Genomic DNA, 13,440 nt, shown 5'->3' with positions numbered 1-13,440 from the left:
TGATGTGCTTTGTCATAGAGTGTTGAACTGGATTACCTGTCATAACAATAGCACTTTGATTATCACAGTAAATAGGGATTTTGAAATATGTTAACCCATAATCCAGTAACTGATTCTTCATCCAAAGAATCTGTGCACAACAGCTTCCTGCAGCAATATACACTGCTTCTGCAGTTGATGTGGAAATTGACTTTTGTTTCTTGCTGAACCAAGAAACCAATCTGCCTCCAAGAAATTGGCAGCTTCCACTTGTGCTTTTCCTGTCAATTTTGCAACCTGCAAAATCTGCATCTGAGTAACCTATTAGTTTAAAATCTGATTCTCTAGGATACCACAATCCCAGATCAGCTGTTCCTTTAAGATACTTAAAGATTCTTTTCACAGCTGTTAAGTGAGGTTCTCTTGGATCTGCTTGAAATCTTGCACAAAGACAGGTAGCATACATGATATCAGGTCTACTAGCAGTTAGATAGAGTAGAGAGCCAATCATACCCCTGTAGTCAGTAATATCTACTGATTTACCAGTATCCTTATCCAGTTTTGTTGCAGTGGCCCATGGGAGTGGATGCACTAGAACAATCTTGCATTCCAAATTTCTTCAGCAAGTTTCTGGTGTACTTGGTTTGACAAATAAAAGTGCCTTCTTCATTCTGCTTGACTTGAAGGCCCAGAAAATAGCTAAGTTCCCCCATCATACTCATCTGATATCTTGACTGCATTAGTTTGGCAAACTTCTTGCAAAGTCTGTCATTTGTAGACCCAAAAATGATATCATCAACATAAATCTGGACCAGAAGTAAGTCCTTTCCATGGTTGAGGTAGAACAGTGTTTTATCTATTGTTCCTCTGTTGAATCCACTTTCCAGAAGAAATTGAGCTAAAGTCTCATACCATGCTCTAGGAGCTTGCTTAAGTCCATAAAGTGCTTTATCAAGCCTGTAGACATAATCTGGATGTTTGGAATCTACAAAGCCTAGAGGTTGTTCAACATATACCTCCTCCTCCAATTCTCCATTGAGAAAAGCACTTTTCACATCCATTTGAAAGACAGTAAACTTTTTGTGAGCAGCATAAGCCAAAAATATCCTTATGGCTTCTAACCTAGCAACTGGTGCAAATGTTTCATCATAATCAATTCCCTTCTGTTGAGAATATCCTTTTGCAACCAGCCTTGCCTTATTCCTTGTAATTATGCCATCACTGTCAGTTTTGTTTCTGAATACCCACTTTGTACCAACAACATATCTATTCTTTGGTCTTGGCACTAGGGTCCAGACTTTGTTTCTTTCAAATTCATTTAACTCTTCCTGCATTGCTTGCACCCAATCAGCATCTTGAAGAGCTTCTTCCACTTTCTTTGGCTCAGTCTGAGAGAGAAAAGAATTGTAAAGACATTCATTTGAAGTACCTGTTCTAGTTCTGACACATGCATCATGATTTCCAATTATCAAATCAGGTGTATGTGATTTTGTCCACTTCCTTGCAGATGGAAGGTTTTCTCCAGAACTGGATGCTCCCCCATGATCCATGCTGTCTTCATTTTCATTTTCTGATGCTCCCCCTGAAACTATGCTCTCTGAGTTGGATTCTTCAGTATTTAGATTTTCAACACTATCAGAACTTGGCTTATCAGAACTTGACGAATCAGAACTTGAAGAGCCAGATGTATGTTCTGATGTTTCTTGAGATGTGGTAGGATCTTGAGTATGCTCCCCCTGCATAGGTGCATATTCCTTTGACGTAGTCACCACAGTTTCAATAACATCAGAGTTAAATCCATCAGAATTTACAGTATCGGGAATTAGACTGTCTGGATTTTCAGTATCAGAATTTGAGTCTTCATTTTCAAATCTCAGCTGATCATGGTCAATGAAATCTTCAAGACCAGTAATCTTCTTTTCATCAAAAGAGACATTGATGGATTCCATGACCACTTTTGTTCTCAAATTATAGACTCTGAAGGCTTTTGTGGAAAGTGGATATCCAACAAAGATTCCTTCATCAGCTTTTAAATCAAACTTGGATAGCTGTTCAGGATGAGTCTTGAGAACAAAACACTTGCATCCAAATACATGAAAGTATTTCAGATTTGGCTTCTTTTTCTTCACCATCTCATATGGTGTTTTTCCATGCTTGTTAATGAGTGTTGCATTTTGAGTAAAACAAGCAGTCTGCACAGCTTCAGCCCAGAAATAGGTTGGAAGCTTTGCTTCTTCAAGCATTGTACGTGCAGCTTCAATGAGAGTTCTATTCTTCCTTTCAACAACTCCATTTTGCTGTGGAGTTCCAGGAGCAGAAAATTCCTGCTTTATTCCATGGTTTTTGCAGAACTCTTCCATTATCAAATTCTTGAACTCAGTGCCATTATCACTCCTTAAAATTTTCACAGAATCTTTGACCAGTTTATCCAGATGTTTGACATGATCAATCAAGATAGATGCAGTTTCACTTTTTGTGTGCAAGAAATACACCCATGTGTATCTGGTGAACTCATCCACTATGACCAATGCATATTTCTTCTTTGCAATAGACATGACATTCACTGGACCAAATAGATCAACATGTAGTAGATGATAAGGATCAAGAATTGATGATTCAGTCTTGCTCTTGAATGAAGATTTTCTTTGTTTGGACTTCTGACAGGAATCACAAAGGCCATCAGGAGCAAATACTGACTTTGGCATAAATGAGAGAGTTTCTTGTGCCAATTCCAGCTTTTTTCAATTGATGCTCTACTCATCAGACAGATTGCAGAACCATCAGTACTTGTTGAAAGCTTAGCTTCATAAATGTTACCACGCCTGTATCCTTTCAGAACAACTTTGCCTTTAGATTTACTCACAATTTCACAGTGTTCTTCAAAGAAATCAACATGATAACCTCTGTCACAGATTTGACTTATACTCAGTAGATTGTGTTTAAGTCCTGAGACCAGAGCTACTTCTTTAATTATGACATTTCCAAGATTGATATTGCCATATCCCAATGTTTTTCCAATGTTGCCATCTCCATAAGAAACACTTGGGCCAGCTTTCTCCACAAAGTCTGATAGCAGGGCCTTATTTCCAGTCATATGTCCTGAACATCCACTGTCCTGAACATCCACTGTCCAGAACTAGAATATTTTTCCTGTTGCCCTGCAATCACAAAGACCACTAATTATTAGTTTTAAGGACCCAGACTTGCTTGGATCCTTTGGCCTTATTAAGTTTGTTAACATTTGCAGCGGATTTAGCATCAGAGTTTATGTTAACATTTTTCTTATCAGAACTTACACTATCAGACTTTGAATCAGAATTTACACTAGAAGAAACAATGGAAACTTTCTTCAAAGAAGGTTTTATTTGATAATAATCATAGTACAAACTATGATATTCCTTACAAGTATAAATGGAATGCCATAAACTACCACAATGAAAACAAGGATTTTGTGGTTTGTATCTAACAGACTGACTCTTAACTCCTGATTTTGAAGGTAAGGAGTTAATATTCTTATTCTTCCTGCAAAAAGAAGCCAGATGGTTAGAACTTCCACAGTTATGACATGTTTTCCTAGGAGCATCAGGAACAGGTTTATAATCATTGCTTTTATTCACACCTTCCTTTCCATTCCTATTTTTCCTAGGTGATTTTACCTTGTTTGCATTCTTAACATCTTTCAGCTTATGCTTAAGCTGCTTCTTTGTCATTAAGCCTATGTTCACTTCAGCTGTCTTTTCCTGTTTTAGTTTGTCAGAAGTTAATTCCTCTTTAACTTCTGATTTCTCATTTTCAGACTTTACAGTTACAAACTTAACAGGTTTTAACTTTGGCTTTTGCTTAACAACAGGCTTAATTTCTTCAGTTCCTTTATCATTCTTATCTTCTCCATAACCTAAGCCCTCTTTCCAGTTTCCACTACTTAGCAAATTTTGAGTTGTTTTTCCAGAGTTAGTCCATGTCCTGATATTCTCTCTTTCCTTTTCTAACTCAGTTTTTAGAGATTCATTCATTTTTAGCACTTTATCCCTAACATAAAAAGCATCATCTCTATCCTTCTAAGTTTGATGAAACATGACTAACTCTTTTTCTAAGAAATCATTTCTTTTCTTAAAAGCAAGATTTTCAGAAGTTAATCTTTCACATGTTAAAGTTTGATCTCTATAACTAACAAACATGGTTTTAAGATATCTTCTTAACTCATTAATATCATCAGTATGAAAAGCATAAGTAGTCTGAGGTACCTTTGTTTCAGCAGCTTCAGAACTGCTCTCAGCACTTTCTTTATCAACATTTACCATCAATACATAGTTCTCCTCACTCTCAGAGTCTGAGGTGTCTGTCCAGCTTTTCTGCTTTGTGACAAGAGCCTTGCCTTTGTCACCCTTTACCTTCTTGCAATCAGGAGATATGTGGCCTTTCTCGCCACAGTTATAGCATTTAACATTGGTATAATCTCCTCTGTCAGACTTTCCTCCTCTGCCTTCAGATCTTCTGAAATTCTTCTTATCGAACTTATGCCTTTCCTGGAAAACTTCTGTCCCTCCCTGAACTTCCTGTATGCAATCTTTGTGATTCCTTTCACCATAAGAGCACACAGCTTCATCATCTCCTCATCAGCATCAGTCTCAGGCAAGCTTTCAGAATCTGAGTCATCATCACTTTCAGAACTTGATGACTCAGTTTCAGACTTTATGACAAGAGCTTTACCCTTGTCTTTCCTTGAGGAAGCTTCTTTGGGGGATTCTTCTTCAGCCTTAAGAGCAACTGTCCTTGACTTTCCTCCTTTCCTCTTGCTTCTTTGTTCCATCTCAAGCTCATGAGTCTTGAGCATTCCATAGATTTCATCAAGAGTTGTTTCATCAAGATTGTAGTTGTCTCTTATTGTCGTTGCCTTCAAATCCCAGCATTCAGGAAGAGCTAACAGGAATTTAAGGTTTGAATCTTCAAGATCATACTCTTTATCAACCAATGACAAATCATTCAAAAGTTTGACAAATCTATCATATAAATCATTCAATGACTCATTAGTCCTTGAGTCAAAATGTTCATACTCTTGAGTGAGTATTGTCTTCCTGTTCTTCTTAATTGTATCAGTTCCCTGACACCTTGTTTCCAGAGCATCCCATATCTCCTTAGCAGTCTTGCAGTTGATTACCCTATTTGACATTACATTATCAATGGCACTATGCAGTAAGTGTCGTACCTTAGCATCCTTAGCAATTGATGATATATCTACAGCAGTATAATCACTTTTCTCCTTTGGTACGGTCTTTGCTGCTTCACCTGCAACTGCAACAACGAGCTTGGTTGGTTTGTGAGGTCCTTCCTTGATTCTATCAAGGTATTATGGATCTGTTGCTTCCAGGAACATGGTCATCCTTACCTTCCATATGGGATATTTAGATGGTCTCAGTATGTGAACTCTGATGGTCTCATACCGACTCTGAATTTGTGTCTTTGGTGGTTCCTCAGTTTTGGTAGGCTTAGTTGGAGTTTCTGTGTCAGACATGATTGTGTTTGGATCTTTAACTGTATGTGTGTTAACAGATAGGCTCTGATACCACTTGTTAGGTCACACACACTGTAGAGGGGGTGAATACAGTGTATAATACAATCAAATCGAACTTTAATATATTAAGTAACAGAAAACAAACTTTATTGAAACAATAAACTCTGTTACAGTATGGAACTGTTACCTCTCAGTGATGAACAAATATCACGAGAGCTGCTAGGGTTACAATGAATAATCTTCTCGAATATGATAACACTTATAGTGTAAACCCTATGTCTGTGTTTATATATTACACAGTTACAAGATAATCGCTAATTGATATGGAATATAATTCTGCTTCCTAAAATATATCAATCAGATATCTTTTCTTCCAAGTATTCCATTCTTCACGGAACTCCTTCTTCATGCATATCTCTTCTTATGTTTATCTCGATCTTCTTTCCTTTAATCAGCTACTGTCCTTATCTGATCATCCTTCAGCACTTAAGTTCTGATATCTAACTTCTGATGATTATCTCCTGATAATATAAGTACTGATATCCTTAAGTCCTGACTTCCAGTATAAGTACTGATCAACAGTTAAGTACTGTTTTATCCTGTTAAGTAAGATCTGAAATCTAAACATAAATTATATTAGCCATGACATTATCAAATATATCTAACAGATTATTTATCAATAATTTAACAAAATTAATTAATATAATAAACGTAAAAATTATAATATTAAAATATTATCAAAAATCGAAATCAATAATGGTAATATTAATAATAACTTCAAATTAACTATAAATATATATATAACAAATATCTTAATATTCAAATCACATCAATAATATATGATCAATTCATGATAAAATAAAAAAAATAACAAAATTATATCTTCTTATAGATTTATGCTCTATCAATTTTATCTAAATTTCCACCATTATATGTTTCTTCGATATATTATTTCAAATTATCTAATAAGGTACTTTACAAAGATCTTTAATAAGCAAATCAACAAAGTTCTTTTTTAAAACAATTTGAGTAATATTGGTTAGACCACAAGCAATATTTTGTGTAACATGTATATCTAACTTAATATACATGGTACGAGCATGGTATATCGGATAAGTACCAAGGCTTATAACTGTTTTACTATCAAAATGTAAGTAGGGGTGAGCAACGGGTAAGAACGGACCCAAACCGAACTGGACCCGAAAGAATCGAGAACCGAAATAAGCAAAATTTTGGAACCGAGCCGGAACCGTTTTTATACGAGAACCGAACCAGAAATTACAGTTCGGTTCGGTCAGAATCGAAAGAACCGTTAAAATATTCTTTTTAAAAATAAAGTCCAAAAACCTGCTACAAATTTATTATTTTAATAAACATGAATACAATACGTCATTAAAGATTAGAGTTATTATTGTTCATCATCTCTTTATAGTTTATTGTTCCTCAACTGCTTTTAGAAAAACCTAATAAAGTAATACAATTAACGAAACAGAAAAGAAAGTAAAAGTACAAGTACTTACTGAATCTCTTACTGAATCTATAAGATTTTTTGAGTGATGAGAAAGAAGAAAAAAATCATATCATACTTATAGTTGTAGTAGGGTTATACTTACCGCCTTGTTCTGATGGAGTAATGACGTCATTTCACTTTCATATACATATACATATACTATAGCAGCAGTTAAAAGACTGAATACATAGACAAAGACACGCAGTTAAATACACATATATTATATATAATATAATTACATATAAATTCTAATTATATCATACATAAACTGTTCTCGGTTCTTTCGGTTTTTGACCGTCAAGAACCGAACCGGGAACCGAAATGTTCAAAATTTTAAGAACCAGACCCGAATAGTTGAATACCTGAACCCAACCCAAAATTTTTGAACGGTTCGGTTTGGTTCTCAGTTTTGACCTGTGAAATGCTCACTCCTAAATGTAAGAGAGTATTATGATGCGATACTGTCTACAAGAAATTTTTTAAGTCACAAAACTTCAAAAGAAGAGTGAGTTAGAACCCTATATTCAGATTTATTCGAGTTACAAGATGTGCCGAATTTCTTTTTGCCTTCCAATATGGCTACACAACCTAGCAAAAAATAATAATCACCAACATAATGTCTATCAAACATACTTCTAACTCAGTCAATGTCACTATAGCCTTAATGTTGTGCTCCCTAGTTTTTATTAAAGAAAATAAGAGAAGCGAAAATAATGGGAGAGAAGAGAATTAAAAAAAATCTTCAACACGTTCCCGAGTTTTTTTTCGTAAAGTAGAGAAAATTTTGAAAAATATAACATGGAGGAATCATTTTTTTAGAAATTGAATGTGAGACATTCTCTCCCAATCCTCCCATTTTTTGGAAGAAACTTTCATGGAAAAAATTAAAAATTTTCTTTCTCAATTTTTCTTTTCCATCCCCATAAAATTTTGGGAGCAAACTTTGAAAAGAAATTGTCTAGTAGAAAACGGCAATCCATGTGCTAATATATGCTTTAAGTGAAGTGAACTCCAGTGACATCCTTAAAATGAGTTTTTCGAGTAGTATTTAAGAACTGGCTTAATAACTACGTTGAGTAAACAATATTTGGTCGAGAAGATTATTGACGAAGCAATTTGGTATCAACAAAGTTTGAGGTTTGTCTCCTGAATCAAGATCTATGATGGTGTTTCTTCGCTGATAAAAGTGAGTAGAGTGTGGTGGTTGTGATAAATTGATAGGTGAGATTGATTAGGGTTAGTAGTTGCTTCTTTTTAGCTCTCAATTTCCAACCCCTCTCAATGTGCCTACGTACCCTTTATATAGGGATCAAGCCTGACATAGTTCTTGGGGAACAAGAAATCTAATGGACTTAGAATTCTCATTTCTAGGCCCGGTAGAAGTCCCTCAAGAATCCATCTTCCGCTAGCTTTAGGAATGTCCCACTACGAGGCCCAATCGTGAAGGCCCAAGACTCGTCCGTAATCGTAGGACTTCACGGATAGTGCATCTCCCTGCGCAAGGATAACACTCCGCTACAACTATCTCCCTTGATTTACGATCAAAGGTATAACCACGGTTCACCCCAAATTCCGGACATGTTCCTGTCCCCCGAATGAGGATAATACACCAGATAACAGGACTGGTGATCCCAAGCTCTTGGGTGCAAAGTGCAGGACGACTCCAAAGTTCTCCAACGAGGACACCCGTTGAGTGCAAGAATAGATATCCCAAAGCACACACCAATATTAAACCTCGCATCTCCAACGAGGACACCCGTTGAATACAGGAGGAGACATTCAATCATCAGGCATACCCCCAGAGGCCTTCAAGTTTTTCACGCACACCCCCCTCCTTGACCGACTCAAGAAGGGAATTATTCAAAGAGTACCTACAACAAATATGTTAGTGAAAACAATCTCTATTACCCTCTCCATTTTTGCCTTGTCCTAAGGTTGTTCTTGTTTTTCTTGTCCCAGGTGAGGACAAGCTCATTGGATCGTCCTGAGTGAGGACAAGCCATTTTTCCTTGTCCTGAGCGAAGACAAGCCCGTTGTATCATTCTGAGCAAGGACAAGTCCGAAGCAAGGACAAGTCTAGAGCGAGGACAAACCTGGAGTGAGGACAAGCCCTTTGCCTTGTCCTGAGCGAGGACAAGTCCGGAGCGAGGACAAGCCCTCTCTAAGAAGAGCGAGTTACCTCGACAAGGGTATTCATCCTTGGAGGGCGCATCTCTCTAAGAGGAGTGTTTTTCTCAACAAGGTCTTCATCCTTGGAGGGCGCGTCCTCCCTAAGAGGAGATTCTACCTCGACAAGGATCTTCATCCTTGCCGGGTGCGTTCTCTCTAAGAGGAGCGAGTTACCTTCCAATATTTTTGGAAGGTTTTCAAAGCCTCTTCAACAAAACTTCATAAAATATCTAAAAGTTTAATATTTTTGGAGGAATTCTTGAATCCAGATCAAACTCAAAATCCCAAGGATCTTCGATCATCATCTTTTCACTTGAGGGTGCGTTTTCATTAATGGGAGCATCTACCTCAGGACAAGGCAAAGCTTCAGCCATTGTAGAGCCTGGGGGCGCGTCCGCCCTTGGAGGAGCATCAACCTCAGGACATGGAAATGCTTCCAACATTGCACATCATGAGGGTGTGTTCTCCCTTGGAGAAGCATCAACCTCCCATGAACTTTTCAACATTTCATTCCTTGAGGGCGCATCCTTCTTTAGGGGGCATCAACCTCAAGAGGGTTATTCAAAATTTGAAAGGATTCATTCCTTCCTGCCTACCTTTCTCTATTAACTTCTCGTTGTATCGTATCTCCTTCACGCTCCATCATAGTCTCCTCAATAACTTTGATCCTTGAACCATTTTCCAATATTAAAAGTTCAACTGTGGACTCCATTCTCTTCGTGATCTAGTAGCACTAACCCTATTAGGACTACGAGCGTTATGCCGATTTTTTGAACTTACAAACCTATCCCTTCTCTTAGATCTCCCATTGGGATTGCTCACACCATCATTCTTTTTAGTTTCAGCTAATGATTGTTCAATTGCCTTGAAGGATTCAGCTTGCGCAAGTACGTCAGCTAACGACACAAGGGCTTTCCCTTGCAAATATTTCCAGATCTCTGTTCCCACGCACAGACCAGCTATAAGATGTATTTTATGTGTCTCGTCCATTGCACCCCTCACCAAGGTAAACTCTGCACTAAACCTCTTGAAGTATGAAATCAAGCTTTCTCCATCTTTCCGTTTCATATTTTCCAAGGTGGTAACAGGTGCAGTATACTTCACGGCAGCTTTAAACTGAGTCAGAAACATCGTTTTCATTTATTCCCACGACGTGATAATTCATGTACCAAGAATCTGAAACTATTGTTGAGCGCCTTCTCTAAAAGTGGCTGCCAAAAGACGGCACCGTACTAAGTCAGGTACTTGATATACATCCATTTCAATGTTGAAACGTTCCAGGAATTCCACGGGGTCAGAGTTTCCATGAAAATGTAAGTTATTGGTCATGTTCATGTATCCAGCGGGTAACTGCGCTTCCCTTATAATAGCAGAGAAGGGGGATGGAGCTTGCGCAGTTGTTGTAACCCTTCCTCCTTCAAGATGATTGAGCAACCTCCTAAGATCATCCACATTGAACGTCCCAACTCCAGGGACGGTTTGAACATTGGATTGTTGGGGTTGTTGTTGTTCCCCCTGATTACCCCTCGGGTGTACCGTTGGATCTTATCGCCCCTGGCCCTGAGGTTGCGGGTGCGGTACATTATCATCATGATTTTGAACCTCCCCTTGTACATGAGGTATCTCTTGATCGCGTCTCTGAGCCTCACCGTTATTTTGCAACCTCTCTTGAATTTGGATGTCGTCTCTACTATGAGGATGCGTCCTCGATCCATTGCCCATAACACTGTGGTAAGCTATAGGGACAATGACGGGAGCTTCTCCAGTTGAGGGCGCGCCCTCACGTCTTCCGTGATATGGCGCCCTTCTCTGCTGATATCCAATCCTTCCCCGGCCATTCCTTTGATATCTCCGACCATTATTTTCAAGTCTTCCACGTGGAGGGGCACGCTCTTTTTTGCGTTACCGCACCCTATCATCCCTTGAGTATGTAGGGGGCACACGTGTTGTGTCACGGGGCCTCGCTTCTCCATTGCTACCTTCCTTTTGCCATTCCAACAACAACATTCTTAAATCATCATCTTCCAACCTTATGCCAAGTCTTCTCTTTAGAGTCGAAAAATCTCTTCTTTCCTCATCTTAATTCTGGATATTCTTGGCACGGCGATGCTCATCCATCGTACGTCCAGACCTATGAGGATGTGGAGCAACCTGATTATCGATACGAGGCCTTTCTCTCCCATCAGTGTCCTTGTCAACAAGTTCCACAATTAGCTCAACATCGTCAGAATACTCCAAGCGCCGCGGAGTGAGTCGAGGATTTCCTCCATTAGTTTGGCCACGAACATCGTGGGTGTTTCCTTCAACCATGGGGGCTTTCTCCACAGCATGACCATAGTGGGGGAAACGGCAGCCTCTCCTTGTCTTGCGACGCTCCAACATGTTCAACCTTGAATTAAAGTTGTTCAAAGTATCTCTCATGCGATACAGTTGATCCAAGATATCAGCGTTGTTAATGAGAACTTGCGGTGTTCCTCCCACATCCGGAGCTCGTGGAGGATCCACTACGTTTCCGGGCACATAGGGTTCATGCTGAGTGTATCTTACTCATCCCAAAAATTCTTCATTTGTGATAATATAATACTACAATCTTATCACCTTGTTCCAAAGTATGAAGGTCTTTTAAGAATTGATACATGTGATAAACACCAACGCAAGAGAACTGATGGTGTACTCATCCCAACATCTTTAATAGAATAACAAAATTCATTCTATTACTGATTTTCTCATAAATAGTATAAAGCATTCAACTGGTTAACAAGTCATTGACAATGTCTCACTGAGTTTACATGAAACAACATAAAAGTACTATTAACAATACTCAATTTATTCTTAGTTTTGTGAGAGATTTTTTCCGGGGACCGTATTTTTCAGTTCCATTTAGTGTTTTAGACATTAAAACCAAACTTGGATGATCAACATTTTTAAAAATAACAAATGTTGATTGAAAATAATCGCATTAACACTAATAGATTTTATCTCTTCAATATTACTGGTAGTACTATTACTACCGGCAATATTACTTGTTGAGGGATTAGTAACAACAATAGCATATGAGTTTCCAACCACTGATTTATTCTTCAATCCAACAAATCTCAACTAAAATTTAGAATACTAATTCAATAATCTTAAACACAATACTAACAATCATCAAAACTCTTTACATATCATATCAATGATTGATCAGGAATAACTAACAATTGATCATCAAATTGAAGTAAAAACACGAAGAGAAGATAGTAAAATATTAAATGAAGAGATAGATCAAGAATCGCGTAGAGAGATCACAGATAGATGTATAAAACTAGATGTATATCACGAAACGAGAGAGAAGATTGTAGAACGAGAGACACAATCATCTTAACGCTCGCAGAAGTTTATGTTGTTGTCTATAGGTCTGATACTACGAAGACCTCCATGAATTCATGGAGAAATGAACAACATTATGAGAGAGGGCTACGCAGCGTATTGTTTTACAGTAAATAGCAATTTGCACCCCTTAGTAATGGGCATTTTTTTCGAATTGATTCCATATTATTAATCTTGGCACTTTGCACCTTAAATTTTAATTGGCGCTTCGATTTACACCCTTCCGTCCAAATTGACCGTTAAAATTAGTTTGGGTAGGAGTAAAATCGGAAATTTTTATTTAAATTTAGTTTATGACAGAATGCACCCCATTCTTTTAATTTTTTTACATATTGCATTTTAATTTATAAAAATATAACCTTTTTTAACAAATCTTAATATTTTAAAAATAACTATTTATAAAATATAGTAGCTAATATTTTACTTATTTGAAAAATGCTATAAAGTACACGTATTTTTAGGAATACTTGGAAGTAACTAATTTTTTATCCTCTGATTTTTTTATTATTTTATTGTTAGATATAGATAATATATTAGTATTGGATTGAAATTCTCCAACAATAATCAACAACTAAAACAATTCAGATTTTTCTCATCTCATAATATCATAATCAACACTAGGGGCCATGTTTTAGTGCCTTCTCATGAAAACCTCCATCTTCGTCAAGTATTAGGTTTTTTTGTTAAAGTATGCCAAGTAGTCTTTTGGTTCCTAGAATCCAAGACTTAATTTTAGTATTAGTATTAGTATTTTATCATCTTTCTTAGTCTATATAGTTTATTTAGTAGTGGTCATGTGATCAATTTATTAAAAAAAAAATCAAAGGACAATTCGTAATTATACCCCTGTATTTAAAAAGTAATAAAAAGTATAGATATTACGAGGATAAAAAAGTAATGA

The sequence above is a fragment of the Apium graveolens genome, chromosome 7, assembly GCF_009905375.1.
Source record: "Apium graveolens cultivar Ventura chromosome 7, ASM990537v1, whole genome shotgun sequence".
Lineage (NCBI taxonomy): Eukaryota > Viridiplantae > Streptophyta > Magnoliopsida > Apiales > Apiaceae > Apium > Apium graveolens.
This window is presented reverse-complemented; position numbering follows the sequence as displayed.